This window comes from Triticum aestivum, chromosome 3A, assembly GCF_018294505.1.
Source record: "Triticum aestivum cultivar Chinese Spring chromosome 3A, IWGSC CS RefSeq v2.1, whole genome shotgun sequence".
NCBI lineage: Eukaryota > Viridiplantae > Streptophyta > Magnoliopsida > Poales > Poaceae > Triticum > Triticum aestivum.
This window is the reverse complement of record NC_057800.1, coordinates 658473413-658487103: the sequence shown is the minus strand read 5'-3', so window position 1 is coordinate 658487103 and position 13691 is coordinate 658473413. Positions and strand designations below refer to the sequence as shown.

The 13691-nt window shown below is 43.9% G+C and overlaps 1 long non-coding RNA gene across 2 annotated transcripts; it reads left to right on the top strand.

Annotated features, from left to right (window-relative positions):
- The first annotated feature begins 10256 nt into the window (after window positions 1–10256).
- On the top strand, window positions 10257–13165 carry LOC123062994 (uncharacterized). 2 transcript variants are annotated; one of them, XR_006430004.1, is made up of 3 exons: window positions 10257–10549; window positions 10945–12205; window positions 12933–13165. It is a non-coding gene; the product is annotated as an uncharacterized lncRNA (long non-coding RNA). The 2 variants fall into 2 exon arrangements; XR_006430003.1 differs by having other exon boundaries at window positions 10257–12205.
- Window positions 13166–13691: the final 526 nt, after the last annotated feature.

Sequence of the window (13691 nt, the reverse complement as noted above, 5' to 3'; positions counted from 1 at the left end):
CCCTCGTTGCTGGTCTCTCCATAGATAGATCTTGGTGACACGTAGGAAATTTTTGAATTTCTGCTACGTTCCCCAACAATATGTAGGAGCCAATATGATCATCCAGGTTCCGTTATTGGTTATTGACCGAAGACGTGTCTCGGTCATGTCTACATTGTTCTCGAACCCGTAGGGTCCGCATGCTTAAGGTTTCGATGACAGTTATATTATGAGTTTATGCATTTTGATGTACCGAAGTTTGTTCGGAGTCCCGGATGTGATCACAGACATGACGAGGAGTCTCGAAATGGTCGAGACATAAAGATTGATATATTGGAAGCCTATATTTGGATATCGGAAGTGTTCCGGGTGAAATCGGGATTTTACCGGAGTACCGGGAGGTTACCGGAACCCCCCGGGAGGTATATGGGCCTTAGTGGGCTTTAGTGGAAGAGAGGAGAGGTGGCCAGGGCTGGGCCGCGCGCCCCTCCCCCCTAGTCCGAATAGGACAAGGAGAGGGGGGCGGCACCCCCCTTCCTTCTCTATCTCCTCTTTCGCCCCTTCCCGAAACCTATTCCAACTAGGAAAGGGGGGGAATCCTACTCCCGGTGGGAGTAGGACTCCTCCTGGCGCGCCCTCCTCCTGGCCGGCCGCACCTCCCCTTGCTCCTTTATATACGGGGGCAGGGGCACCCCTAGACACACAAGTTGATCTTCGTGATCGTTCTCTTAGCCGTGTGCGGTGCCCCCCTCCACCATAATCCTCGATAATATTGTAGCGGTGCTTAGGCGAAGCCCTGCGACGGTAGAACATCAAGATCGTCACCACGCCGTCGTGCTGACAGAACTCTTCCCCGACACTTTGCTGGATCGGAGTCCGGGGATCGTCATCGAGCTGAACGTGTGCTAGAACTCGGAGGTGTCGTAGTTTCGGTGCTTGATCGGTCGGGCCGTGAAGACGTACGACTACATCAACCGCGTTGTCATAACGCTTCCGCTGTCGGTCTACGAGGGTACGTAGATCACACTCTCCCCTCTCGTTGCTATGCATCACCATGATCTTGCCTGTGCGTAGGAATTTTTTTGAAATTACTATGTTCCCCAACACGATCATCATGTGGTGCTTCGAAACGAAGAACCTTCGCAACGGTGCACAGTTAGGGGGAACACTTTTCTTGAAATTTTAGTGAGGGATCATCTTATTTAAGCTACCGTCGTTCTAAGCAAATAAGATGTAAAACATGATAAACATCACATGCAATCAAATAGTGACATGATATGGCCAATATCATTTTGCTCCTTTTGATCTCCATCTTCGGGGCTCCATGATCATCGTTGTCACCGGCATGACACCATGATCTCCATCATCGTGTCTTCTTGAAGTTGTCTCGTCATCTATTACTTCTACTACTATGGCTAACGCTTTAGCAATAAAGTAAAGTAATTACATGACGTTTATGTTGACACGCAGGTCATAAATAAATTAAGACAACTCCTATGGCTCCTGCCGGTTTTCATACTCATCGACATGCAAGTCGTGATTCCTATTACAAGAACATGATCAATCTCATACGTCACATATATCATTCATCACATCCTTTTGGCCATATCACATCACAAGGCATATGCTGAAAAAACAAGTTAGACGTCCTCTAATTGTTGTTGCAAGTTTTTACGTGGATGCTATAGGTTTCTAGCAAGAACGTTTCTTACCTACGCGAAAACCACAACGTGATATGCCAATTTCTATTTACCCTTCATAAGGACCCTTTTCATCGAATCCGATGCGACTAAAGTGGGAGAGACAGACACCCGCTAGCCACCTTATGCAACTAGTGCATGTCAGTCGGTGGAACCAGTCTCACGTAAGAGTACGTGTAAGGTCGGTCCGGGCCGCTTCATCCCATGATGCCGCCGAATCAAGATAAGACTAGTAACGGCAAGTAAATTGACAATATCGACGCCCACAACTGCTTTGTGTTCTACTCGTGCATAGAAACTACGCATAGACCTAGCTCATGATGCCATTGTTGGGGAACGTAGCAGAAATTCAAAATTTTCTATGCATCACCAAGATCAAACTATGGAGTAATCTAGCAATGAGGGAAGGAGAGTGCATCTACATACCCTTGTAGATCGCTAAGCGGAAGCGTTCAAGTGAACGCGGTTGATGGAGTCATACTTGTCGTGATCCAAATCACCGATGATCCTAGTGCCGGACGGACAGCACCTCCGCGTTCAACACACGTACAGCCCGGTGACGTCTCCTACGCCTTGATCCAGCAAGGGGAGAAGGAGAGGTTGGGGAAGACTCCATCCAGCAGCAGCACGACGGCGTGGTGGTGGTGGAGGAGCGCGGGACCCCAGCAGGGCTTCGCCAAGCACTACGAGAGACGAGGAGAGAGAGGGGTAGGGCTGCGCCAACAGGGAGATTGAATCGCGTGTTGGGCTGCCCCTTTGCCTCCACTATATATAGGGGGAGAGGGAGGGCTGCGCTCCCACCTAGGGTTCCCACCCCAAGGGGTGCGGCAGCCCTAGATCCCATCTAGGGTGGCGGCCACAAGGGGGAGAGGGGGAGGCGCACCTAGGGTGGGCCTTAGGGCCCATCTGCCCTAGGGTTTGCCCCCTTCCCCTCTTGGAGGCGCCTTGGGCCTTGGTGGGAGGCGCCCCAGCACACCTAGGTGCTGGTCCCTTTCCACTATTGGCCCATGTAGGCCTCCGGGGCTGGTGGCCCCACCTGGTGGACCCCCGGACCCCTCCGGTGGTCCCGGTACATTACCGGTGATGCCCGGAACACTTCCGGTGGCCAAAACCATACTTCCTATATATCAATCTTTACCTCCGAACCATTCCGGAACTCCTCATGACGTCCGGATCTCATCCGGGACTCCGAACAACATTCGGTAACCGCGTACATACTTTCCCTATAACCCTAGCATCATCGAACCTTAAGTGTGTAGACCCTACGGGTTCGGGAGTCATGCAGACATGGCCGAGACAACTCTCCGGTCAATAACCAACAGCGGGATCTGGATACCCATGTTGGCTCCCACATGCTCCACGATGATCTCATCGGATGAACCACGATGTCAAGGATTTAATCAATCCCGTATACAATTCCCTTTGTCTAGCGGTATAGTACTTGCCCGAGATTCGATCGTCGGTATCCCGATACCTTGTTCAATCTCGTTACTGGCAAGTCTCTTTACTCGTTCCGTAACACATCATCCCGTGATCAACTCCTTGGTCACATTGTGCACATTATGATGATGTCCTACTGAGTGGGCCCAGAGATACCTCTCCGTTTACACGGAGTGACAAATCCCAGTCTCGATTCGTGCCAACCCAACAGACACTTTCGGAGATACCTGTAGTGTACCTTTATAGCCACCCAGTTATGTTGTGACGTTTGGCACACCCAAAGCACTCCTACGGTATCCGGGAGTTGCACAATCTCATGGTCTAAGGAAATGATACTTGACATTAGAAAAGCTTTAGCATACGAACTACACGATCTTGTGCTAGGCTTAGGATTGGGTCTTGTCCATCACATCATTCTCCTAATGATGTGATCCCGTTATCAACGACATCCAATGTCCATGGTTAGGAAACCGTAACCATCTATTGATCAACGAGCCAGTCAACTAGAGGCTTACTAGGGACATGGTGTTGTCTATTTATCCACACATGTATCTGAGTTTCCTATCAATACAATTCTAGCATGGATAATAAACGATTATCATGAACAATGAAATATAATATAATAATAACCAATTTATTATTGCCTCTAGGGCATATTTCCAACAATCGCACACCGAGTATGGTAGCTTGAACACGCCCATAATGTACGTTGGTAATGCCTGGACTACTGACTTTATCAAAGCTTCTCTTCCTGGCTGGGCTAGGTGTCCATCACCCCACTGAACGAGTTAGTCAGACTAGTTTGAAGATTCTGAAACTTGCCCTTGGACATGCGACCCTCAGGTGTGGGGAGGCCTAGGTATTTTTCCTCAAAGACCAAGCTGGTTACATTCAACACATCTCTGACTTCCTCTTGAACTGCCGCTGGGCAAGCCTCCCCAAAGAAAATTGAGCATTTGTTATAATTAAGTCTTTGACCTGTAGCTGAACCATACAAATCTAGTGCCCCTTTTACACTCTCTGCTTGGTCTCTAGAAGCCTCAAAAACAACATGGTATCATCAGCAAATAACAGGTGGGATATACCTGGCGCCCTTCTGCAAACATGAACTGGTGAGAGAGCTCCAGCTTGCACTTTATTTCTCAAAATTGCCGAGAGTCCATCAGCCACAAACAAAAATAGATATGGTGAAAGAGGGTCCCCCTGCCGGAGCCCTTGAGCCGGTGCAAATGAATCCAAGAGAGTTCCATTAAGTTTGACAGAATACCTCACCGATGTGACACACGTCATTATCCAGTCAATCCATTGATGAGAGAAACCCAACTTTTGCATCACCTGATTCAGGTAAACCCAGTCCACCCTATCATAAGCTTTAGATAGATCGAGCTTGTAGGCACATAAACTTTTCGTAGGATCCTTCTCTTGCTTAATGTAGTGGAGGCACTCAAAGGCCACCAACGCGTTATCAGTTATCATCCTGCCAGGGATAAACGCACTTTGTTCCACTGATATTAAATCATCCAGGAGTGGACACAAACGGTTCACCAGGCACTTTGAGATGACTTTGTAAATCACGTTGCATAAGCTAATGGGCCTGTATTCAGACAACTTTGTAGGGTTAGCAATTTTCGGAATAAGAACAATGGAAGTAGAGTTTACTCCCTCCGGCATGATACCCGTACAAAAGAAATCTTTTACTGCTACAATCACACTATCTTTCGCGGTGCTCCAGTTCCGCTGAAAAAATCTGGCAAGAAATCCGTACGGTCCCGGTGCCTTCAAGGGCCCAATCTGGAACATAGCGTCTGCAATTTCCTTATCGGAAAACGGTGCACAAAGCTTAATATTATCCTCTTCCGCCACCAAGGGTTGCACTAAGTCAATCGCGGGGGCTGCATCTAATGATGTGTTTGCCGAAAAAAAGTTACAGAAATAATCCGTTGTAAGTTTCCCCATGGCAGCAAAGTCGGAGTGCACTACCCCAATGCTATCTGTCAATTCTCGAATCTTGTTCTTTCTTGCCCTCCAAATGGCCTTGCTCTGAAAGAACCTTGTGTTTCGGTTGCCCTCCTTAAGCCAGGATATTCTTGACCTTTGGAGCCACATCATCTCCTCCTGGTACAATAAATCGTTCATCTTATCGGTTACTGCTCTTATATCTTGTCTATCCGCATTCATATTCATAAGCTCCTCTAGCTGAGTTCGAGACTTGGCAAGCTCCCTCTTAATGTTGCCAAATTTTCTGCTCCATGAACCAAGGCATATCATTGTTTTTGATAGAGCATCTCTCAACTGTCCCAAATTCTGCACCCCTCCTACCGCAGCCCATGCATCCTTTATGACTTCAGGTAGTGCAGGATCTGTTTCCCAAAAAACTTCATACCTTCTACTCTTTGCACTTGCAGGGCCTGGATCAACCTCTCCCTTTAAAAGTAGCATAACATGATCTGAACATGGTGAAACAACATGATCAACAGAAGCATAAGCAAACATATTTCTCCACGAACTTGTAGCAACTGCCCGATCCAACCGAACTTTCACATTACCCATACCACTTCGCTTGTTATCATATGTGAACGGAACTCCAGAGAAACCAAGGTCCACCAGCTCGCAAGTTTCAAGTACATCGCGAAAAGCTAGCATCTGAGCCGTAGCCCTAGGAGTGGCCAAAAAATGCTCGAAATCCCACGTCGCTTCATTGAAATCACCGATTACAAGCCAAGGCAAGTCACTTACAGTTTTCAGGTTCTGTAGCTTAGCCCACATGAGGTGCCTATTTTCAACACGGGGTTCACCATAGACGAAAGTAACATGCCATTGATTTGCACCCTCCTGGAGCCGAACGAGAGCATCAATATGACGCTCGTCTTTGTCAACTATCTCAACAACACAATTCTCATGCCAATAAACAGCCAGCCCTCCACTCAGTCCATCGCTGTCAACGCCACAAAACCCCTTTAATCCTAGGCGGTTACGTATCCTCCTCATCTTAGCTTCCTTTTGCCTAGTCTCACATAAGAACACAAACATGGGGGAACGCGGCTGACATACCGTCGCTAATTCTCAAACTGTTCGGGAGTTCCCCCCTCCCCGGCAGTTCCAACTTAGGCAATTCATTGGGACCGGCGGTCCTCCGTCTCGGAGGCCGCCTCATAAGAAGTGTCCATATCAGTTTGCTCTACCTCTCCATCCACTCCATCCCCCTGCCTTCTTCTTTTCACAATCGGCACTTTCCCTGGTGTGGAGTTTGGATTCACAACTGCAGCTGTCACCTCCGGTGCCAAGCCTCCCTCAATCAAAAGAACAGTCTCTGCTACCTTCCCAGCCAGATTAGGGACTGGTTGGCCACGAACATTTATAGTACCATCGTCACTTACCAGCCTTTTCCTAGCTGATTGATCCTATTCACATAGCATAGTTTTATACTGGACTAGATCCATGCCCACAACTTCATCAACATGCCCTTCCACACCCCCCGACCTCCTGTACTAGTCGCCCTTCCTCCTCTATCACCTCCTCCTCTCCCACTTCTACCTCCTCCTCGGCCTCCACCCCTAGCACCTCCTCCACCCATACCTGCGTTCGTCCTACTCCCTCTTCCCGCCATAGTGTTACCACTAATCGGTTCTCCCGACCAATGAAGCCAGTCCCCCCATTCACATAAAATCAGGTCGTGCATTCTGTCCCCGCATTCCTCCACAACATGCCCCATACGACCACAAAAGAAACAAAAGTCCGGCAGCTTCTCATGGAACACTGGATATTTTTTCCTTTCCTTCAAAGTGATCGTGACAAACCTGACGAGAGGTTTTTTAACATTCACAAAGACTCGCACACTCAGGCAGCTCGCCGGATTGATCTTTCCTTCATTTACTGCCACTGTAAACGGTGGATCTCCGACCTTCTTTGCCACCCTCTCCGCCAACTCCTTCTTCCTAGTCAACCCATCAGGTAATCCTTTGATTCTTGCCCACAGAGGAAACATATTAAGAGCGTAGTCTGAAACATTGGTGAATCCATCATATTCTACCAGCACCACCGGGTCTCTTCGAAACTGCCATGGCCCCCCTTCCATCACGCGCTTCCAATCGCCCAAACAATGGCACTGAGCCAAGAATAGGTTAGGCCCCTTGATGTTGAAAGTTACCCCCTGTGCACAGGCCCAAGCATTGCGCATCGAGTTCAGCAGGGCAGCATGACTAAACGATATGAGGCCAATCACTCATCTCACCCAAGATGCACCACGATTTCTATGTGACCTTATCTAGTAAAACACGGGGGATTGGATCAAGGAATTAGTCCACAACACCTTCATCCCCATCGACTATTCTATCTATTTCACTTTGCAGCACGACAACTCAAGATTTTTGGGCTTGAAACTTTGATCGAACAAGCATTTTTTTTCCGATGAGATCTGCTTACCGAATGATTATCACAAGAAAGCACCCCGCGTGAAGCGTGGCTAGAGGAACGAGCTAATTCATGGAAGGTGCAGGTGTCGTCGAAGATCAAAGTTTTCCCTTGCGTCTTGCAGAACAATTTATTCCATCTACGGACTTGCTCCATCACCCCAACATGGATGTTTGCAGCAACTGCACTCTCCGTTGGGTGGAGGATTCATGGGACATTCGCTCCAGGACTGTACAATGTCTCACTACGTGTCGGCTCTTGCTGACCTAGTGAAAACTATGAACCAGACAAGGGAACCTAATGCCAATTGTTGGATGTTTTCTTTGCAAATATTACTTCTATATTAAAACTTCATTCAAACATTCGCCAGAGTGCTCCTCCTCGGTGGATTCGTCCTCCGGTGGCTAATACAAAACTAATGGTGGACGAAGTTGTATCCATAACATCAAACATAGGCTTGATCAGTGTTATATGCAGATACACCAATGGAGCATACCTGGCAGCTTCAATTTGGTGTTGGCAAGAGTTGTCTACCCTGCTTCCCTTGAGGCTTTGGCATGTCGAGAAGCCATGTCCTTGCCGACATATCTCATGCAAACTCGTATCGTCATTGCCTCAGATTGCAAAGAAGTGATTAAGAAGGAAGAGCTTTGAACATTCGTGAACACAAGGTTATGTCATTTGAGTTCAAGCTTGCTCTTTTCTTTCTGAAGGAAGAGCTTTGAACATGGAGACGCACAACCTTGCTAAACAAATGTTAGGTTTATGTGAAGGATGCCATCTTTGGCTCCTTCACCCACCTAATCTAAATTGTACTCCTATAAAGATTACTGACAAAAAGGTGGAGCATGAGCTTAGCCTAAATTTTTCAATGGTTTTTTGGTCTGGTCTTTTCCTTTTTATTTTCCAACTGATTTAATATAAATATTAAAAATGTTCACACAAATAAAAATGTTAAAGAATTTTTAAAAATAAAATAAAAATATTATAAATTTATAAAAATGATCGCAAATTTCAATATTATTTATGTAATTTAGAAAAAATCATGTATTTTAAAACATGTTTACCAATTTTAAAAATTATTCATGTATTTTACAAACTGTTCATGGACTTTAAAAATGTTCTTGAATCTAAAACATGATCCTGTATCTTTTAAAATAATATATTTTGAAAATTCTTCTGAAATTTAGAAACAATTGTATTTTAAAAACCATCCATGTTTTTTAAATGTTCAAGAATTTTCGATAGGGAGAAAGTAGTAGAAGAAAAAAGAAAATGAAAAATAAAAAAAGAGGAAAAAGATCAAAGAAAACGGGAGGAAAATGGATACAAGAAAACAAAAAAAATCAGATGAAAGACCTATGAAGAAAAAACAAGAAAACCATCCGCTTTGCTTGATCGATGGCTGAACTTGGGCTGGTCCATCACCACGCGTGTGTGTTTGCTCGACAAATCGCCACAACGAGCCGCGAATAGGATTCACCCTATCACCCTATACAGTACAATATCTGGCCAAAGCTACTCGATTTTCTATTTGAAAAACTATTAAATTTTCAGCTAAAAAACAAAAACAAAACTACTCGTGTTTCATTTTATTTTATTGATAAAAACAGTAGGAAAGGGTTCTACTGTGATTTCTTCAATTGAAGTAAAATATAATGTATAGAGGAGGGAGAGGCAGTGGTCGAGTTACAAATAATTTGTCTCCAGGCTTTGAAACAATGTAGGTGTTTCACCTTTATTCTATCGACGGCTATAGTGAAATCTTCTTTGAGATTCCTTAACCACCTTCCTATGATGGGATCTTCATTATTGGAAATTGTTCCCTTTTTTCAGATGAAAATTATTCCATTTCTTAGCCCTCAATATATTCTAGCATCCAAGGATGATGATATCCATGCTGAAAGGCTTTTTGATCACTTGCCTTGCCAGCTCCACTTCTGTAAAAAAAATCCATTTGAACATGTTGGGAGCAACGATACTCGCCTTTTCTCTTCCAAATACATATATTTTCAAACACCGAGTAGAACGCAAAATGCACACATGCACTTGCACCACCATCACATGGGCACATACACAAATTGCCTACTGAAGACAGGAGTCATTGGCTGCAAGCACCTCATATCAAAAGAATTTTTTTCCCGCCTCATATTGAAAGAATTTTTCGTCTTAATGAGATAGAACTACTCACCATAGTTTTAACTTTTGGGATCAGATGTTTATTTATTATTCAACTTTAGGTGGCTTTGCATTCTCAAATACACTGTAGAAATCTACCAACTTGGAACCTTCCACAAAATAATAATAGTAGTAGTAGTAGTAGTAGTAGTAATAATAATAATAGCAGAAAACAAAGGCGCACAACTCAACATACATGCTCTCTATTTTTCTTTCTTTCAGATTCGTTCACAATTTTCTCTAGCAACATAAATGCACTACCAGAAACGTGAATATTTCTGTGGGCCGGACTATACTCCTGTCAGGCCCGCGATGGATCACAGGAATACAATGTATATTCCTGTGGGCTGGGGTAGAACTCACAGGATAAATATATTCCTGTCAGTTTGTTCAGCAACCGACAGGTGAAAGGCTATATTCCTGTGAGTTTTGGCCCACAGGGAACCAACGCGTAGCTAAAAAGGCCTTCCCGCGCCGAAAACGCGCTTTGTTTTTCACGTCCCGCCACAAGGAAAAGGCCCGTAGAAAAAGAAATACGGAGTGGTTAGAAACCCTCGATCCCCAAATCAGAAGCCCCATCCCTCGTCTCCACCCCATCTCGCCGCCGCCAGACCTAACCCTCGCCGCCGCAGCAGCAGCAGCATCGGTCGCCTCCTTCGTCGTGCCACTCCGCCGCTCCATTTTGGCCGGCGCATCCACCCTTGAGACTGCACATCCCCTCGTTTCTTGTACCTTCTCTATCCTCTCGCCGGTCAAGCGACCCACGCCTTGTGCTCCTTGGCGGCGACGCGCGGCCTCACCGCAAGCCCGAGCGCGCCCTCCTCACGTTGTCACCACCGACGGTAAGCAGTGAGGACAACGCTGACTCCTCCCCTCCCCTCTACCCTAGAAGATCCAGCACCATCCCCTCACAGATCCGGCGGCTACTTTATGTTGAGAGACGCATCCTGAATGATGAGAGACCAGGTGAGTGGTGGCTCCATGGACATGGAGTATTATGTATCGGGTGGACGAACTCTCCATGGAGCTCACCAGTATAATTTTTCTTAGACGCATCCTGGACGAACTCTCCATGGATCCACCTCACAGATCCTGCTGTCTTGCATCTTTATTCTTGCTTGTGTATGTATCAAGTGCATTGCCATGCTTTTTTTTATGCAATGACATGTTTGCATACAAGTAAACTTGATTTTTTATGACAGATCTTGACTTTTGTTCTGACCTTGTGTACATGAAGGCACATGGATCACCTAATTTTCACTCTGACGCAGAGCAATAAAATATAATTGGAAGAAGGCTTAACTTCTATTATCAGGTACGTAATTAATTATGCTTAAGCAGAGACATATATGCATGGATGTTTGGAATATCAATGTTGAAAATGTCGTGTAGTGTAAGCAGCTTATATTATTACTAGTGAATTGGAAATGTTTTCCAGTGTAGTGATGTTATTGATGAATTGCTCAAGCCTTAAGCAAATAAAACATATTTGCTTTTTTATGTATGCTGATGGAGTTAGAGAATATTCTAACAGGTAAGACCAGATACAGTTATATATAGAGATGGTGTTTGTTGCCCTTTTATCTTAATGTGATATTCAGCAGCATAGCTCTTTGTTTTATTAGGCAGTAATGATGCCCTTTATATTCTTTCATCTTATCATACTGTTTGTATACCATTCTTTGTCCAGTATGACCAGGATCATCTTATCTGTGTTGAGCCCCTAGCTGCTATTTTTGTTCAGTATGAATGTTACTACATTTCTGTTTCCTTCTTGATAATTTTATTCAAAGGCACTCCCCTGATTTTCTTGTTATACTAACCTGTCTCAAAATGTGGCAGTGTCAAAAAACGTCTTGCATTTTGAAACAGAGTACATTCTTCTGGTTATGCATCATTGAGAAGTTGCACTTACTGTCGATATCATGGTTTGAGCTTAACTTGAAGAAACCTCTAATAACTGATAGTTCTGATAGATGAATGGATGTTGTCAATTGTTGTGTTTGTATCAAATTTGTCACAAGATTTTAGAAGAAACCACTCAGTTATCATGTCTATATAGCTGTCAGTTTATTTAACTTTGCTGTGAAAAAAAGAATTTGGCTATATATACTTATGTTAATGCGAGAATATGAGATACCATATAGATTATGCTGATCATATCATATGTATATTATTCCTGTTTCTTGTTACCTTATTGTAGCAAACGGTTCACACTTGCACATTTTACAAGTTCAGTTATGTCCAGTGCAGGGTAAGAAGAGCATCTTACAACCTAAGGTCAAGCAAAACATTGTAGAAAATGGTCTCAAATTGTGAATATTTAGTTGATCCACATGTGCTTTTTTGAGAAGTTGTACCTCTATTTTTGTTGACATTTGATTCGTGTGTGTAAATTCTATGCAATTACATCAGAAGATATGTGAATTCGTAACCTATTATTCGGAGCAAAATTCAAGATTCAGGGTCTATGAGAGATGCAAGAGCTTCTAATGAAGGTATTTTTACTTTTACTTTCACCATCATTCCCAAAGTTTTATCAGGAATAATTGCCAGTCAAGTTTTCTCGTGTATATTAAAAACATATCATGCTATGTCAAGTGTGCCCAAGATCATGAGATCAACATTATTGAGCCACTAGTTGCTATGTTGGTTTAGTCTGAACACAACCTCTTTCTATTTCTTTGGGGTCTTTTATTGTCTCACCGTGATGTTCAGCTCCCATGTTGTTACATTATCGAATAATTGCATAATGTTTTGGCTTTTTTTATTCTTATGGAGATGATGATGACTCTGGCCATTCTCTTGAACATTTGAAATGGATAGACTTAAGAGTATTGACATTGGTAATGTGATTTCTTGCAAGAAGTCTCTAATGACTCATCTGCTCAGGAAGTTAGCTGATAATTCTGTCAAGCTAATCCAGAAGCATGTGCTCGGGTTGTCATTTAAATGGTTTTTGTCAGTTGCATGATTTGTATCAAATATGAGATATGATGCTAGAACAAATTACTCCATTATTAGTCTACAAGCTGTAAAAGTGGGTAACTTTGCTGTGAGAAAAACAAGTTGGGTATATATGCCAATGTTATTGCGAGAACCTGTGATACCAAGTAGATTATGCTTATTATATCTTATAGATATTGTTCTTTTTCTCGTTACCTTTTTGTAGCAAACTGTTGACACCTGCACATTTTTACAAGTTCAATTATATGTCCATTGCAGGGCAACCTTGAAGAGAAGCTTGCAACTTAAGCTGGCAACAAAAGATTATAGAAAATGAGGTCTCTTCTTGTGTATATTTAGTTGATGCACTTATGTGTTTTTAGATGTTGCACCCCTGTTTTCGTTGACCTTCGATTCATGTATGTAAATTCTATGAAATTGTATCTGAAGACATGTGAATTTGTATCTCTGGTTGATGGAAACAGTTGATAGTGATGTTTCTATGTTCTAAATATTCTGACTTATGGAATAGCTATGTATGAAACCATCAATATTTTTTTTTGTTCATTCAGTTTCTTTTTTTCCTGACGGTAACGTATGACAGGAGTATACTATTTCCCTGTTTTGCCAAACCTGACGTTCATATAACCCTGTAGGGCCAAACCCGTCAGGGAAATTAGAAAACCCGACAGGAATAGTCCCTGTCGGCCAACCGACAGGCATAGGTTATTTTCCCTGTCAAGCTATCCCTGACGGCTAACCCTGACAGGTGACCCACAGGAAATACTTTTCCTGTCGGTAGACCCTATTTTCCTGTTGGTTTTGGGCTCACAGAAAAATTCCAGTTTCTGGTAGTGATGTGCCTGGTTGCTTTTCCATCATCACGGCAGATCACTGTAACCACCCTGCTGCCTATGGATGATACTCATTCAGGAACAAAGGATGAAACAGATTCTGACAGAGGTAGTCTGAATATGGAGACGCTTCTACTCATCGTTTGGAGACAGAAAAAATAACTGAAGAGAAGTTCCGTCTCAC